We start from the raw sequence: 18,344 nt of genomic DNA on the forward strand, positions 1-18,344 counted from the left end.
TAGAGAAATGAACCTTTTGGGATATCTTCCTATTCCATGACTCATCTCCCCTTCTCTGAGAACAGTCTTCCCAGCTACCAGTGGTGAGACGCTGGGAGTCATGTTTGTGTAGTATACCTTAATCTTTGGTCATGATTGATTGGGCCAGGGGTAATACCTAACTCAGATGCACCAATCAATCCCAGTCAACCTCTTTCTCTCATTTGAACTGAGAAAGTAAAAGAACATAATAATTGGGAGCTATCACCTAAAGGCTTAGAATGAAGTTCACTAACTCTTGACACCCTGTTCCCAGCCTTAACTTAAGTCTGACATAAAAGAAGATATTTCAACTGTGAAACAAGAACAGGACAAAATGGAACATTTAGAGTACCATTTTTGGTAAAAGATCTTTGAAATTAAAAATAGTATAAATTAAATTTCAATATAAGGGTTGAAGGATACAGTTGAAGACATCTCCAGAAAGTTGAGTAAATTGACAAAGATATAAAAAATAGGGAAAACAGCATAAGCGGACACAGAAGTTCCAATATTTAAATAAATGGAGTTTCAGAAAAATAGAAGAGAAGAAATCATCAAAGAAAAAAATCTAGGAAATTTCCCATATCTGAAAGACATGATTTTACAGATTGAAAGGGCACTCTGAGTGCCCAGGAAAATTAATGAAAAGAGACCCACACAAAAACACATCTCATGAATGTGTGGAATGTTGAGGACAGCAAGAAGATCAGAAAACATTTGTATCACAAGGATAAATGTGGAACAATCTGATGCATAATAGTTGCTCAATAAATTGAATCAGGTTGGCTTTAGACTTTTAAGCAACACCACCATAAACTAAAAGGAATTAAAGCAATGCCTTTGGAATGCTGTAGAAAAATATTTCCTAAGCCTCTATATTCAACCAAGTTATAAATAAAGTGGAAAAGTAGAATAAAGACATTTTCAGACCTCTATGATCTCAAAAAAATCTTACCTCCTATGCACCTTTTCTCAAATAATTATTTGAGAAAGTTCTCCAACATAGTAGTGAAAGAAACCAAAGAAGAGGAAGATACAGATTATAGGAAACAGGAGCTCTAACATGTGAGAGAAACTCTTGGGATCCCGGGGGGACATTTGGACAATCATAGGAGGCAATGAGCTCTAGTGGGCCAAGTCAGAAGAAGTAAGAGAGAGACATCTTCATGAAGATGAATTTGATAGAACACTTGAGGTGCCTGAAGATCTTGAAAGGGTATTTAGACACTTGGGCTTCAATTAGTGACGGGTACACAGAAAATGAAGAATTTTTTCTTAAAGCAAAAACAAGACAGTGATCAACTTCAGTTTGCAGGAAGGGAAACGTAGTCATCGTCTACTATATTGCTTAGCTCTGAATAGCAATCATTTGGTCATCACAATGTAAACACTGATATTGATCTAGCCAAAGTATAATATAACATCCTTGCAGTATAAGAACTTTGGAAAGTGTGCATATGTGTGGTAAGAGTAGGGAAGGGAATGAGAGCTAAACCCTTATCTTCTCTAGTGGGATAAATAATAACCGAAATGGAAAAATTGAGTAGTATAAATACAATATGTTATTTAGAGATATGTAGATATACAAAAATAATCAGGTAAACAAGGGGAAATGGTTGCCTATTAGGAGGAAGAAAATGGTGGGAGAGGACCAGGAGGATGCTGGTTTTTATTACAAACCTTGTAGGAATATTTTGATTTTTAAATTATGTGCACATAAAACTTGGATTCTTTTTTTTTTAACATCTTTATTGGAGTATAATTGGTTTACAATGTTGTGTTAGTTCCTGCTGTATAACAAAGTGAATCAGCTATATGTATACATATATGGATTCAAAGAAAAAAGTGAGAAGAAATAAGAAAGGATCTATTCACTTAAGTCAGAAACACAAGCTGGAAAGGTCTCACAATCGGCGTGTCACTTTGGGTTCTCTGGGAAGCAAATGCCAAGGTAGAGTTAGAAGTGCAAGAGATTTATGGGAAGAGAAAGGGGAAAGGGAATAGGAGTAGGAGTAGAAAGCCTCAGACACAATGCAGGTCTGATCTCTGTTAAAGAAGGGGAAGGGGGCTTCCTTGGTGGCGCAGTGGTTAGGAATCTGCCTGCTAATGCAGGCGACACGTGTTCGAGCCTTGGTCCAGGAAGATCCCACATGCCACGGAGCAGCTAAGCCCATGCGCCACAACTACTGAGCCTGCACTCTAGAGCCCGTGCTCCACAAGAGAGGCCACCGCAATGAGAAGCCCGTGCACTGCAGTGAAGAGTAGCCCCCGCTCACCACAACTAGAGAAGGCCCTCACGCAGCAATGAAGACCCAACACAGCCAAAAATCAATCAATCAATCATCAATCAATCAAAATGTATTTGAACAAAGAAGGGGAAGGAAGGATATTGGGTAGAAAGAGCATCAGACTTGTGAGCCAACTCTGAGGAAGTTTCAGCCAGTCCAATGGCGAGCTCCAGAGCAAAGATTGCCTCTTGGAGGGATTCCCCTTTGATCAGAAGTGGCCAGACCCTAGTCTCTCTACCACGTTCAATCTTTAGCTCAGTCTCTTCCTAGAGAGAGCATTTCCTTGCCTCGAACACTGCAACATACTTTCAGCATCTCCATGGTTCATATAGGGCTTCCTTCCTGAGAAGAAACTTAGATTAGTGGGATGAACTACAGCACTCATCTCTACAGTTGACTGAGGGTTGCAACTCATCATCTTCCTCTCGTCATCTTCCTCTTCCACTATCCATTCTAAATTTCACACACACTGAGCTATCGCTTCTGGAGGTCTTGGCAGGTTATAGGATGGTTGTAGCCAAACACATGTCTCTGAGGAGTCTGAGCCCCTGACTCCTTTATCAGGTCAGAGTTACTGCACTTTTCCATTCACAGTCACAATTGTTCAAGAGAGTGTCAATAAGCACCCAAGAAGATCCCTGTATTCCATAGATATTCATCTCTGCCCTTATTATATTACAGCAGTCTTATGTCCTGTTGATAATCAGGGTCAGTTATCCCTGACAGAGGGTGACCCTCTTCTTTCCTGCTGCTCCCTGACCAAAGGAAGCCAAAGTGCACTGGCAGTTTTAGCTTATAGTTCAATGGGACCCTGCCCCTCTTTGGGGAGCTAGGGTCTGTAAACCTGCAAAAGCCCAGAATTATGGGGATAGGAACTGCAAAGTTCCCCCTTGGGTCATGGGAAATGACAGTAAATGGGGCCACTTATGCTTCTACCCCTTCGTTCCCAAGCCATATGCCTGATTCAGTGAAGTGTACATACTGTATCTCATAGGATGTCACTCCTTCCTTACAAAGTATGCTTCCAAGCTGGCCCTTCAGTCAAGCAGGTCTTTCTTTTTTTTTTTTTTTTCCTTGCGTTATGCGGGCCTCTCACTGTTGTGGCCTCTCCCATTTGTGGAGCACAGTCTCCGGACGCGCAGCCTCAGTGGCCATGGCTCACGGGCCCAGCCGCTCCGCGGCATGTGGGATCTTCCCGAAACGGGGCACGAACCCGCGTCTCCTGCATCGGCAGGCGGACTCTCAAGCACTGCGCCACCAGGGAAGCCCCCAAGCAGGTCTTTCTGATGTGCTATCAGATCTGCTACTTCTGGATGATGTGATAGGTGATACAACCAGACGATCCCATTGTCATGGGCCCCCTCCTGCAAATCCTTTTCTGTGAAGTTGATCTTCTGGTTATAGGAATACTGGGAGTGATTCCATGCTTATGAATCAGGCACTCCATAAACAACATCATAATGGTGCTGGCTGAGGCTCTACAGGAGAGAAAGACAAATCCATACCTGAAATAAGTTTCTTTTCCTGTGAGAATTAATCACTGGCCCTTCCTGGATGGAAAGGACCCAGTGTAATAAAATGTAAACCTAGCGACCAGTTGGTCTCCCAAGAAATAGTGCCATATTGTGAGCTCAACATTGGTCTCTGTTGCTGGCAGGTCAGATATGCACAGGAACTAGTGGCTAGACAGGCCTTGATAGGCAGGACTCCATGCTGTTGAGTTCATGCCTAGACTCTACCTCTGACCCCACGATCACTCCGTTCATGAGCCAATTCTGTGATTCCTGATGTTAAAGGCTGGCTGGCATCGACTGGGTAAGTTATTTTGTATACTTGGTCATTCAGTGCTTCTTCCATGTTGAATGGGCCTGCGTATGCCACAGTTGTAACAGAAGGGCCATGGCGACACTTTAGATCTCCAGTTTAACTTAGTTCCTATGTCTAGCAGTTCTCAAAATGTCTGGGCATTCTCCTTTCTCCAATGTATAGTTACCTGAGTAAATAGCTGAAAGTCCCTTTGGAAAAGGACTGGAAGAATCTTGACCATACATTTTTCCTGTGGACCTATTCACCTTTTCAGTCAATAATTTTGGGGTCTGAAAATTGGCAGAGGTCCAATTGGCTTAGGAATTGAGCAAGGGATCATAACTTTTTATTGGGGCAACTGCCCCCAGCCTTATGCTCACCTATTCTTGCTTTCTTTCTTTCTTTCTCTCTTTTTTAAAAATATTTATTTATTTTGGCTGAACTGTGTCTTATTTGCAGCAGGTGGGATCTTCGTTGCGGCATGCGGGATCTTTTAGTTGTGGCATGTGGACTTAGTTGCAGCATGTGGGATCTAGTTCCCCGACCAGGGATCAAACCCAGGCCTCCTGCATTGGGAGCACAGAGCCTTAGCCACTGGACCATCAGGGAAGTCCCCTCTTGCTTTCTTTTGATTTCACCCCTTTTGGGCTTCCCATTTATTGTCCCTAGGGATGCCATCTTCACTTAATTATCTCCACATATGCCTTGTAGATTAAGTCTCCTTAGGGATCTCTCCAAATTTACCCTCATAATCATTACAGTTTTCTCCTGGATTCTGGTAGTCAGGGGTCACCAACTGGCCTCCATTGCTTTATAACCCCATCATCATTGCTACTGATGAGTCCAGCTCTGTGACTGCGTTTCCTACCATCAGCCCTGGCCTACAGAGAAGAGCAAATACTTCCTGGCAATGCTGGTGCCCGTCTCATGAGCACATTCCTGATACTTTGATAAATGATGTGACTTCTAGGCCCTCCTGTGGAACATAATCCTCTGGTGGGTCTTCTTACTTCACATAATATATATATATCCCAACATGCCCATTCCCCTGATACTTTAAATCCCTTCTGTCACTGTCTGCCATGGCCACTTAGGCATTTCAACTCCACTAAGTATGAGCCATCACTTTCTCCAGGTTTCTAAGAACCACCCCTTCTTCCATTTAGAAGTGTCCTCAGGTTAATGAAATCCTGCTTATCTAATCTTACTTTCTGGTTTCTTTGATCAAGCACCCCAGATCCTGCCAGTATATGAGAGCTAATTCTTGCAGCTTCGTTGGGTACAACCTCTTTGCTCCCTTTTCAGGTACAGTATGTACCCAGCTGGGCGTGCTAGGAAATAAGCCTAGTGATTAACCTAGCATCCAGAAGAGGAAGAGGGAGTAGCTCTTTGGAGGGCTTCTCTTGCCTTGTTGAGGCAAAGGCTCTGCACAATCTTCCCACATGGGGCACATGCTAGCTCCTAAGAGCTGGGGTGGGTCACTTTAGCAAGAGAAGCCACCTCTTGGTTCTCTTTATGAGTTTTTTCTGATAATTTTCTCTAGAATATTGATATTTCTAAAAGTTTTCCCCATGAACTCACTTGACAACAAACTTTTCTAAAAAAAAAAAAAAATTCTTAAAAACACCATGAGGGGGTATTTCTCTGGTGGTCCAATAGTTAAGACTCTGTACTTCCACTGCAAGGGGGCACAGGTTGGATCCCTGGCTGGGAAACTAAGATCCATATGCGACACGGTGTGGCAAAAAGTAAAAAAGAAAAGAAAAGAAAAAAGAAACCCACACCACGAGGGTAAGAGGAGAGGAAATATTTGGGAGCAATACATTATAAAGGTATGTTCCTGTTGATAAAGATTTTTCTAATTACCTCAGTACCCTACTACCTGTTGTTATCATGTACCACAGTTGACTAATTAAGATACTCTTCTTGGATATTTATTTATTTATTTTAGCAATTTATACTATGACTGCAAGAAAAACAAAGTACATTGATAGCAAATGTTCCCTCTTCTCATTCTGCTTTCACAGCTCTCCAGCAAATATGCATATAAATAAAAGACCTACAAATAAGATGTTTTGCCATAGAAATAATGAACCAAAAACTACACTACTGTGTAGTCACAGGGGATTTTGATGATCTGTCTTCCAAATGTGTGCAGGTGTATTCTAAGATAAGGATAAAATAATAGAAAAGCTTCACATCATACTCATTGGCCCTATATCCCTGGTCCCTAAATTCGACTTTGCTTTGCAATGCAAAGTCATTATATCATTAGCCCTGCTATGGACAACCAAAGTCATTATATCATCAGCCCTGCTATTGACAACCAGAATAACCGTGCGTCAGCATCCCTCCTGTTAGTCATGGTCCTTCCACTAGGGTAATGCCTGAGCCTTGTGGGGATGTGCTCTGAAATTTTATTTCTTAGTTAAGAATAATAACAGCTATCATTTATTGAGCACCTAATATATATTACATCATTTAACTCCCAATGCCACATAGATACTATTATACCCATTATACTCATAAGGAAATGGAGGATCAGAAAAATAATTTACTTTCTCAAAGATAACTCAGCTAGCAGGTAGCAATCTAACTGACCAAAAAAGCATATGCTCTTGATTTTATCAGAATATTGCTGCATATTATAAATGCTGCCAAAATAATCCAGCCTGGTCATTTCTTCCATGGGTTTCTTCCTGATGGGAATTAACCATCCCCAGACCTGCTATGAATCAATTATGGTCTCTTCTTTTTCCTTAACTATCTCTTAAGCACACACAGTTAAAGAATAAAGAGATGGGAAAAGAGCAATGATAAACAGTGATGGCTCAAAGTTTCACCTGATAAATGCCCATATTACATAAAGCAACATGTATGTAACGTATTGTCAGACATATAACATATGGGACTATACTACATTTGCCATTAACGGCCCAAAGGAGGTGAGAGCAAAGCTGTACTGGCATAAGAAAGTGACTCCACGTGGTAATTTGAATCCAAAGGAACAGATGAACAGAACCAGAAATTATAAATAAGAAGGTTAATATAACAAAAGCTATAAATATATAATTTCCTTTTTTATCTTAGCTTCTTGAAAAAGCAAAATTATGTAAAGTAATAACTATAACTATACTTTATGTTTAAAAAACAAAATTATGTAAAGTAATAACTATAACAATGTATTGCTGGGTTTATAACATTTATGATGTAATATAGATGTATAATAATACCACAAAAAGGGAGGAAAGAGAATAGAGTTATATAGGATAGCATTTCTATATCTCATTGAAATTGTTAGTATAAATTTGAAGCTGTTAAGATGTATATTGTAAGCCCTAGAGCAACCACTAAAAAACCCCTCAAAACAGTGTGGTGAAAATAAGCGAAATAAGCCAGACACAAGAGGACAAATATTGTATGATTTCACTTATATGAGCCAAAAATAGTACCAAAAATAGTCATATACATAGAGATAGAATAGTGGTTTCCAGGGGCTGGGGGAGAGGTGAAGTTATTGTTCATAGGTACAATGTTTCCATTTGGAGTAATGAAAAGTTCCGGAAGGTGAGCATTATGATGGTTATACAACAACGTGAATGTACTTAATGCCACTGAATTGACTTAAAAAGGATTTAAGTGGTTAATTTTATGTTATGTGTATGTATTACCACAATTTTTTAAAATTAAAAAAAGGAATGAAATATGAATGCATGCTATAACCTGGAAGAAACTTGAAAACATGTTAAGTGAAAGAAGCCAGTCACGAAAGACCACATATTCTATCATTCCATTCATATACAATTCCAGAATAGGGAAATGTATTTCTGAATGAGGCAAAAAGTAGATTCAGTGGTTGTTAGGGCTGCAGAGGATGGGTAAGTAGGAGGATAACATATAACGGATATAAGGTTTCTTTCTGAGGTAATGAAAATGTTCTAAAATGGACTTTGGTGAAGATTCCATATGTCTGAATATACTAAAATATATTCAATTGTACACTTTAAATTGGTGAACTTTATGGTATGTGAATTATATTTCAATAAAGCTGTTATTTTAAAAACTAGCAGTAAGACCAAAATGTCCACTAACACTGCTTCTATGTAGTACTGCACTGGGGGACCTAGGACAAATAAATAAATGGCATAAAGATTCAAGGGGAAGAAAAGACTGAACTACTCTATTAGATTGTAAGCTTCTTGAGGACTTTGTTTTATTCCTCTTTGTATCTTTGGAAGTGCCTAGAATTCAACAAAGCAAGCCTCAAACAAGTTTTTATTTAACTCAACTGAAATTGAAACCAATTTGCGGTAGATAGTCTAAGCTAGAGAGCCTCTCACTTTTTTTTTTTTTTTTTTTTTTTTTTTTCCTTGCGTTATTTTTTTTTTTTTTTGCTGCATTGGGTCTTTGTTGCTGTGCGCAGGCTTTCTCTAGTTGCGGCGAGCAGGGGTTACTCTTTGTTGTGGTGCGTGGGCTTCTCATTGCGGTGGCTTCTCTTGTTGCGGAGCTCGGGCTCTAGACATGCGAGTTTCAGTAGTTGCAGCACACAGGCTCAGTAGTTGCAGCAATGTGGGCTCAGTAGTTGTGGTGCACGGGCTTAGCTGCTCCACAGCATGTGGGATCTTCCCGGACCAGGGTTGGAACCCATGTCCCCTGTATTGGCAGGCAGATCCTTAACCACTGCGCCACCAGGGAGGCCCCAGTATCTTGCTTTTAACATGAATCTGTAGCCAAAGATTATCAGATATTTGAGTAACAAATACCTCCAAGATAAAAGGGAGACTTGAAGGAACAGAGAAAAGGAACTCTGAAGAAACATAATGCAGAAAGCAGAGGTTTTTCTGTTTTTAATTCTTACAATTAACGTCTCAGAGAGGAAAGAGCAGTATCTTATTCATGCAAAAAATAATAGATTCCTATTTAAAAAGTAGACCCAGGGACTTCCCTCGTGTCACAGTGGTTGAGAACCCGCCTGCCAATGCAGGGGACACAGGTTTGATCCCTGGTCCAGGAAGATCCCACATGCCACGGAACAACTAAGCCCGTGAGCCACAACTACTGTGCCTGCACTCTAGAGCCCATGAGCCACAACTACCGAGCCCACGTGCTGCAACTACTGAAGCCCGTGCGCCTAGAGCTCATACTCTGCAACAAGAGAAGCCACTGCAATAAGAAGCCTGCACACTGCAATGAAGAGTAGTCCCCACTCGCCACAACTGGAGAAAGACCAAATGCAGCAACGAAGACCCAACACAGCCAAATATTAAAAAAAAAAAAAAAAAAAAAAAAACAATGACCGGATGTGTCGATTTCTATGGAGGACAAAAGAAGGGAGAAATCTTGAAACAGGTGACCTATTCAAATAGTCACATTATTTAAGTGGAAATGCCCATGTCTCCTCATGAAAACCTTGTAGTGCTTTGTGCCAGCATAAAGAGATAACTCCAGTAATCAAAGAAATGCTTATTAAGCCAATGTTGAGGTACTATTTTAACTTTACTGAACCACCAGTTATTCACTCAACAACCTACTTTTGCTAAATGTCATCAAGGTTGTCATGAATTTAGTATATATATATGTATGCTGCTGGTGGCATGGTAAAATTAATACAGCCCATTTGAAAAACAATGTAAGATAGTTATCAAAAATAGTTTAAATGCTTATTGCTGTGACTCAGTAATTTAAAAATTGAAATTCATAGAAAGAAGTTAGGAATGTACAGGGTACCTCTATAGCCTTAGATGATAATCTTAAGGGCAGCTACTACTGATGCCATGAACTGTCCTTTGGCAATGAAATTGGTTTGACCCACAATACCATGTTTGTTGTGCTCTTATTCTTACTTTTGACTCAGAGCCCTGCAAAGGAACCAATAGACAGTTTGTTAAGCAGTTACATAACCAGTCTCAAACATAAGGCACCCTTCCTCCAGCTCCTTGTCTACATGGTTAACCATTGTCCTATAATTTATAAGTGTATAGGTTCTCTCAGTTAAATTATATGCTCTCCCAGAAACATCACGATGTATCCACTTTTTAAAAATCCCTGGATGGACGATTGGTTTAAGAAGATGTGGTAGGCAGTCCCCTGGCGGTCCAGTGGTTAGGACTCTGCACTTTCACTGCTGGGGCCCAGGTTTGATCCCTGGTCAGGGAACCAAGATCCCACAAGCCACACAGCATGGCCAAAAAAAAAAAAGAGGAAGACGTGGTAGAGATTATACAATGGAATATTACTCAGCCATAAAAAGGAATGAAATATTGCCATTTGCAGCAACATGGATGGCTTAGAGATTATCATACTAGGTGAAGTAAATCAGAGAAAGGCAAATATTATATGATATCACTTTATAAGTGGAATCTAAAAGAATAATACAAATGAATCTGAAACAGACCCACAGACACAGAAAACTATGGTTACCAAAGGACAAAGGGAGGAGGGAATAAGTTACGAGAATGGGATTAACAGATACACACTACTATATATAAAATAAACAAAGATTTACTGTATAATACAGGGAACTATATTCAATATCTTATAATAACCTATAATGGAAAATAATCTGAAAAAAATATATAACTGAATCACTTTGCTGTACATCTGAAAGTAACACAATATGGTAAATCAACTATACCTCAATAAAAAATTCCCTGAAAGACTCAGGTTCCAGCCCTTCACCACTCAGTAGCATCAGGCCTGCTCTGGGCTCCTTCCTCCTTTTGCCCTGCTGTCCTTCTTTCTGCTTCTCTCTCATAGCAATGTGACTTTTTTCAGCTTACAAGACCATCGGCTTCAGCACATGGAAGCCTCTAATTCAAAACTCCATCCTGATATCTTATAACTATTTTAGCTGTTGCTTACAAATCTGTTTTGACACTCATGAAAAAGTAGGTCAGCGGAGTAGAAAGGCATGTGGTAGTCATTCAGTACGGCCAAAGTATTGTCACTGAAAACGTTTGTTCATGAAGTTTTAAAATATTTCTCAAATTATATTGAGGATATGGTTGAAATCTGGAAAACCTACTTCTCTCTTTAGACTTGCCTCAAATTCACGCCCTCTCAGTCCTGGCACCCTGTCCGCTTCAGACTGTGAGAGAGGCACTGTCTCTTTGTTCCCTGAGTATCTATAAGATTGCACAGACCCTCAACAGAGCAGCTCTTCTTCTGAAATAATGTCGTGTTTATATGTTTTTGTTCCCCCCTATGCTATGAGCATCTCAAGGTACTGTAGGAGAGGCAAAATGTTACCTCTACCCTCTCAGGGCCAGCTGAGTCTAAGAATTAAGTTGACATGACAGGTTAACAGGAGTAAAGCATACAAGTTTTATTTAATATTTTTACATGTACGTGGGAGTCTTCGTAGGAAAATGAAGACGCAGAAAGTGGTTAGGCCTAAGTGTTTATATACTAGGTTGAACAAAGAGTAGTAATTATGGAAAAGTAACTGAAATATATGGGAAGACTAAGGAAAATAAGGGTCACTTTAACAAGACCTGCTGGTAAAGATTTCTTTTGGCCTCAACTCCCCGTCTCTGGGGATAAGGATGTTCTTTTCCTTCTGGTATAGGAAGGGCATCTTTCACATGGAGTTTTATCTACTGTATTAAGGAGAAAAAAGGAAACCAGAGCACCTTTCTTGCATCTGTTTTTAAGTCACCTTTAGCTCAATATAATCAATATGCTAAAGTGGCATGTTCTGCTACCCTTCGGTAGCATCCATTAGGTACTTAGTGTTTGCTGAATGTTTGTTGATTGAATTTATCTCCTTGTGCAACTCTAACACTCAATCAGCTTCCATTTATCCATGATAGTGCAGGAGAGAGGAGGTTTAGGATGATATAAAATAATCGACAGTTCTGAGATCCAAATCCCTGATTCGACAGGCTCTGTATATTCAGCGATGCAGTCACACCCCACACGCAAACAGCTAGACAGCCAGAAAAATTTTAGAGGAAGAAGTCAACTGATCCAGACTCTCTACAGGGTGGCTTATCTCGTCACGGAAAACAGTAAAACCGACACGGTGGAATTTGCTCTGCCCAAACGCCTTTGTACCAGATTCCCTGTGGTCAAATGTCTTTTACTGTCACAGCTTCACTTCATTAAAATTGCAGGCTATTCGTTATCCTGTATGCTTTGACACCAGTTTAAGCCTAGGAGGCATGGGAAGTGAGGTTGGAGAAGTAAGCTGGCCTTGCCTGTGGGGAGGACCTGGAGTTGGAGTGGAACCAGTGAAGGTGTTAGAGCAGGAAAGCAACTTGCAGAGATGTGGCTTACTGAGGATCCATCGGGGATGGCATCTGAGGAGGGTACAGGGAGGCAGGGGAAAGTCATTTGGGAAGGGGCTAAGACAACAAGTGAAAAAAGGAAGTCTTTGAATGGAAGTGGGGTGCATCTACCTTTAAGGCAGAAAGGGAAAAGTGATAAAGGACAGTTATCTGAAGCAAGGCTAGGGAAGCAAACAGAGTTCATTTTAGATGACCTCCAACTTCTCAGGTATGAGGGAAATGTGAGGACAGGAGCGTAAGGTTTCATCTTTGGGAGAGCAGTTTGGTTTGAAATGGGCACTATGGGGAATTTGAGTGATCAGCTGAAGTCCGTCCTATGAGGGCTTTTTAGCCAGCAAGACCTGCCACCTCGCAGTGCAATCCAGAGGCATCTGCTTTGGAGAAAAACTGAAAGAAGGCAAAGAGCAAGCATCTGGGACCAGACGTGATGGCTGTGCACTTCTGTGTACCTCATGCATGTGCCTCTTTGCTTCTCTAGATCTCTTTTCCCCTTTCAGTCACTCAGCAAATATGTACTGAGATCTGTACAGATACACCTTGTTTTATTGTTCTTCACTTTATGGCACTTGGCAGATATTGTGCTGTTTAATTAAGGTATGTACTTTGTTGTTTTAGACATAATGTTACTGTGCACTTAACAGCCTATATATAGTATGGTGTGAACATAACTTTGATGTGCATGGGGAAACCAAACAATTTGTGTGACTTGCTTTATTGCTATATTTGCTTTAGTGTGGGGGTCTGGAACCAAACCTGCAGCATCTCCCAGCTCTGCCTGTATTCAACATTCATTCATTCAATTCATGTTTGTAGAGTGACTAATACACACTGTTCATGGCGCTGGAGTTAAAGCAGTGAAAAAATCACACCAGTGAACCAATCCTGCTCTCTTATGTTCTAGCTGGGGAGACAAGTGAGAAGTAAAAAAAAAAAAAAAAAATTCCTCATCTTGATCAATGCTATAAAGAGAGGAAATCAGGGTTATTAGAGGACAGGTTTGGAGGAGACACTGTTTGAGCCGGTGGTGAGGCAAGGCCTCTCTGAGAGACAGTCGCTGAGCCAAGACCTGAGACAAAAAGCCCCAGCCTGTGAAAACCCAAGGCAAAGCCGTGCTGGGCTGGGAGCAAGTGCAGAGGCTCAGAGGTGGGAATGAATTTGGAATGTGTGGGAACAGCAGGGGAGCCAGCATGGCTGGAATGCAGGCAAGGGGGAGAGGGTAGGAGATGAGTCTGAAGCAGCAGCAAGCAGAAAGGTGTGGTCATCAGGGCGGCAGCTGAGGCCTTAGGAGATTTCTTTCTCCTCTGGGCTCTGCCACTGATTTCCTGTGTGGCCTGAGGACAGTCACCCTGGGTCTCAGTTTCCTCACTGCAAGATGAGAGGCTTGGATAAGATGATGCAGCCTGCCACAGGAGAGCACTTAATGCTGTTTGTTTCCAAGGAAGAATCTTTAAAGTTCTTGGCAGCTTATGTTCTAGGCCCAGGGCTGCTCGGGGCTGATAAGGGCTCTCTGCAAACTGGCTCCAGGTTCCCTTTCTAATAGTGTTTTCGTAAAGGGTAGCCGTTAGGGCTCTTTAGCTGGGCTGCTCTTCCTGTAACCAGAACACAGAAGTCTGCCCACCTCCCCAGGTCTGCTTATGTGCAACACCCTCCTTTCTTTTTTCTACCTGTTCACCTCTCATCTGTTCTTTAAGCTACAGATTAAGCCCCACACTGCTCATAAAGCCTTCTTTGATCACCCATCCTCCTTAAATCCAAGACAGCGGATTCCCTCCCTTTATGAGCAATCATATGCTATTAGCTGTTTTCCTTTATACACATTTCAATCTTCCCAACATTATTCTAACCTCTAACCACTTCAGGGTGGTGTATAAGTCAGGGTTAATCAGAGAAATAGAACCAATAAGGTGTGTGTATATGGTGTATGTGTGTGTGTGTGCACATGTGTGTGTAAAGATATTTATTTTAAAGATTTGGTCCACATGATTTGGGGGGCTGGCAAGTTTGAAATCTGCAAGGCTGGCTGGCAGGATGGAGGCCCAGGGTAGTGCTGATGCTTCAGTCTTAAGTTTGAAGACATGCTGGAGATAGAATTCTCTCTTTGCTCTTAAGGCCGTCAACTGATTGGATGAGGCCCACCCTCATTGGGAGGATAATCTGCTTGACTCACTGTCTACTGATTTAAATGTTAATCACAGGGCTTCCCTGGTGGCGCAGTGCTTGAGAGTCCGCCTGCCGATGCAGGAGACGCGGGTTCGTGCCCCGTTTCGGGAAGATCCCACATGCCGCGGAGCGGCTGGGCCCGTGAGCCATGGCCATTGAGCCTGCGCTCCGCAAATGGGAGAGGCCACAGCAGTGAGAGGCCCGCATAACGCAAGGAAAAAAAAAAATAAATAAAAAATAAAAAATAAAAATAAAAAAAAAATAAAAAAAATGTTAATCACAGCTAAAAAAATACCTTCACAACAATGTTTAGACTAGTGCCTGACCAAACAACCAGCCTAGCCAAGTTGACACATGAAATTATGCATCATAGGTGAGGGTGGAGCCTTATGAATCTTTGTATTCTTCAGTGAACTCAGCATAAATGCATTGTGTACAGTAAATACTTGATAAAGAGATAACCAAAGGGCTCTAATTAGTGTTGTATATTCCTTCATTCCACAAACACTATGTTTAATGATCACCTACTTTCTGCCAGGTACTGTTGTAAGGGTTAGGGAAATAGCAATGAGCAAAACTGAAAGTATTGTAATTAAATCTGATTCTTTTTTGTTCATATGTTTTGACATCTTGTAGACCCAGTCTGAGAGGGTTTTTATTTGTTTGTCTTAGTTTTGTTTTTAATTAGCTGATGCTGTAAAGTTCTAGAAAGTGAAACCCCTTCAACAGTTTGGTCATCAAAGCCGTCAGAGTAGGATCCTAAAATGCCTATAGAGGTTAGGTAATTTGCATAATTGTGTTAGAGTATGTGGTAGACGGAATTGTAAAAATGGCCCCTCAAGATTCTCGTTCCCTGGTTACTCAAACACTAGTCTAGGAAGTGCTGAAAAGGGATTTTGCAGATGTAATTAAAAGTCCCAAGTCAGTTGACCTTAAGATATAGAAATTATCCTGGTGGTCCTTACCCAAAAGACGCATCCTTTAAAAGCAGAGAGTTTTCTCTGGCTAGCCACGAAAGAGGAAGTCAGAGATTCAAAGCATGAAGGGGATTCTAAAAACCATTGCTGGCTTGTAGAAGAAAGGGCTTATTTTCCAAGGATGGGAGCAACCCAAAGGATCTAAGACCTGCCTCCCACCAACAGCAAGGGAATGGGACCTCAGTCCTGCAACCACAGGAACCAAATCTGGCCAACAACCTAAATGAACAGATTCTTCCCCAGAGCATCCCAAGAAGAGCCCGCTGGCCAACACCTTCATGTTGGCCTTGTCAGACTCCACACAGAAAACCCTGGAGAGCTCACACAGACTTCTGACCTACAGAGGTGCAGGCTAATAAACAGATGTTACTTTAAGCAGATAAGCTTGTGGTACTAGGTTATGCAGCAATAGAAAACGAACGCAGAGTACATAGCTAAATAGTGATATGGCCTGTTTTAAAATCTTATTTTTTAAGCGGCTGAGAAAGTAAAACTTTTTCTCATTTCAATAATCTTTGACACATATTTGCATAAAAGAAAAATGTTTTGCTATGTGGTCAGTGGTATTTATCTACTAAAATACCACAAATCTGAAACTTACCAGTTTTGCTTTGGGTGGAAAAAAGTCTATGGTTAAAGTATTAAGCTATTATGCTAAAAGCAAAATAAATTAATGAGGATCCATAAGCCATATCTACTGTCATTTGTGTAAAATATTTAGTATCATCTTTATCACATGTTATGAGAATAAGTAATAATATGGTCAAACTCCTAGTGTTAAATACCCCAAGGACTAAAGAACTTATGAAGGAAATGAATAATTTGTTAATGCTTTGGAAATGAAGGCTTTAGGCAAGCAAAGCCGAGCTTCCTGTTCTTAATAAATGTAGATGGAAGTGTTTCATGGTAATTTAATATGCCTGGAATAAACTCCCACTTTGCATCTGGCAATTTCCTCCTTTTTTATTTATTAGATATTTTTCTCTAGACTCACTCATCTCCCAAAACCTCTCAGAACCACCAACGCAACCTGAAGGCAATCCAGACCCAAATACTGACTTTTGAATATAAATAGAATATGGGAGCAGGATGTCAGTAATGGTCTGGATCAAAACATCCACTGTTCAGGTGAGGAAGCTGCAGCCCAGAAAAGGGCCTTGTCCAAGTCACAGGACTTTGGTGGTAAGGTTGGGGCTAAAACTATTTTTAAGATGGTAAGTAGAAATCTAAGTAAAGCCGCCTAGACTGATACTTGTCAGAATTAACTTGGTTAACATGTATGAGCTACTTAGGCAGTTTTCAGTTTTGAATTCTGGGCCCCTAAACAAAAATTATCAAAAGAGTCTCCATCCTCCTTATTTTTGTTAACTGTGAAATGAACATACTTCCTGTGGTAGGTCATCTTTGAGGACTGTTAGATAGTATTTATGTACATGGCTTAAAATTACTGCAGAGTCCTGCAGGTTAGCTTATCTATGAAAATAAGGTTAGCTTTGATATAGAACAGACAAAGAAGCAGAAAGCAATGCAGAAAGCCCCTGACCTAATAATGGAGCCAGGAGTTCTGGCCCTACAATGACCATCTTTCTCGCTCTGGGTTAGGACTGTTAAATAATACGTATAAGGACCACTAGCCAAAAGGGGACAAGAATATCAGCTTTATTAATGGCTTGGCAAGTGTCCAATAATCTCCACAATGTGGGGAATCTATGGTGCAACTTAGACTAGAAAAACTGCTTAGAACTGGTGCCAAAGTGGGCGTCCCTCACCTCTGCCCTGGATTCTGAGCCTTGGGACAAGCAGGAGGGTCCTGGGGGTAAGCTGGACTGGAGGCTCTGGGTCTGAAGTGAACCCACTTTAGCAAGGCTGCTAGGCTGAGCCCCAGATCATACACATCACCACAAGCAGGATAAACAGTTCTCTTTATTGCACAGACAAGGGAGAGGCCATGGGCCCTGCTTTACCCGCATAAGGACAGATGTAGGACCTGTGCCAGAGGACCTGCTGGGTCTATTCCTGTTTTGGAGGCCAATAACCCTGCTTGCTATCAACAGTCAGGAATCAATCCTTTTTTCCTCTCTGGGGAAGAGCCACTTGAGAGTGGAGATTTGAACAGGTGGCGGCAGTTACCTTCTCTGGGAAGAGGTGAGAATGCAGGGAGAGTACTAGGAAGTCTCCCTCCAACGTAAAATGTTCACTCCTCCTTAGACAGGGTTTGAAATCAACTTTGTTTCAATATTTTAGAGAACTCTGAACCCAGAAGAATTATTGACAGAAACTTCTGAGAAATTGATAGAGCAAATAATCATTCTTCACGTTGGCCTGGCATTAAAGGTGCCTCCCCAGCAGAACCCAGGGCAGGTAGAAAGTGGTATTTGGAGGACTCCACTATTTCCAGGCTGTATGACCCTTGGAAAGTCCGATCCTCTTTGAATCTCATAAAATGGAGACCAGCTAATCTGTCTGCAAGAGTTGTTAGAAGGTTAATAGCCCATAGTAGACACTTAATAAATGGTATTACTAACAGCTCCTACTTTTTCCATGGGTATGGATACTAAGAGAATGAAGGGGAAAAAATACATTCAAGCTAATTGAAGGAGAAAAAATTCCAACGAAAGAATAAGACTGGGCTTCCCTCTGTCCAGATTTACAAATAAAGACTCTTAGTTGCTATCTGTAGGTCTCTCTATGTGTATATTTATGTGTGAGAATAGCTGCTCTACTGTTGCTCTAATTACTCTAATGCTGAATTTTAAACATATTAAAATATTCAATATGTACCAGGTACATCGGTAAACACTGTA

The sequence above is a fragment of the Lipotes vexillifer genome, unplaced genomic scaffold (genome assembly GCF_000442215.2).
Source record: "Lipotes vexillifer unplaced genomic scaffold, Lipotes_vexillifer_v1.1 scaffold111, whole genome shotgun sequence".
Lineage (NCBI taxonomy): Eukaryota > Metazoa > Chordata > Mammalia > Artiodactyla > Lipotidae > Lipotes > Lipotes vexillifer.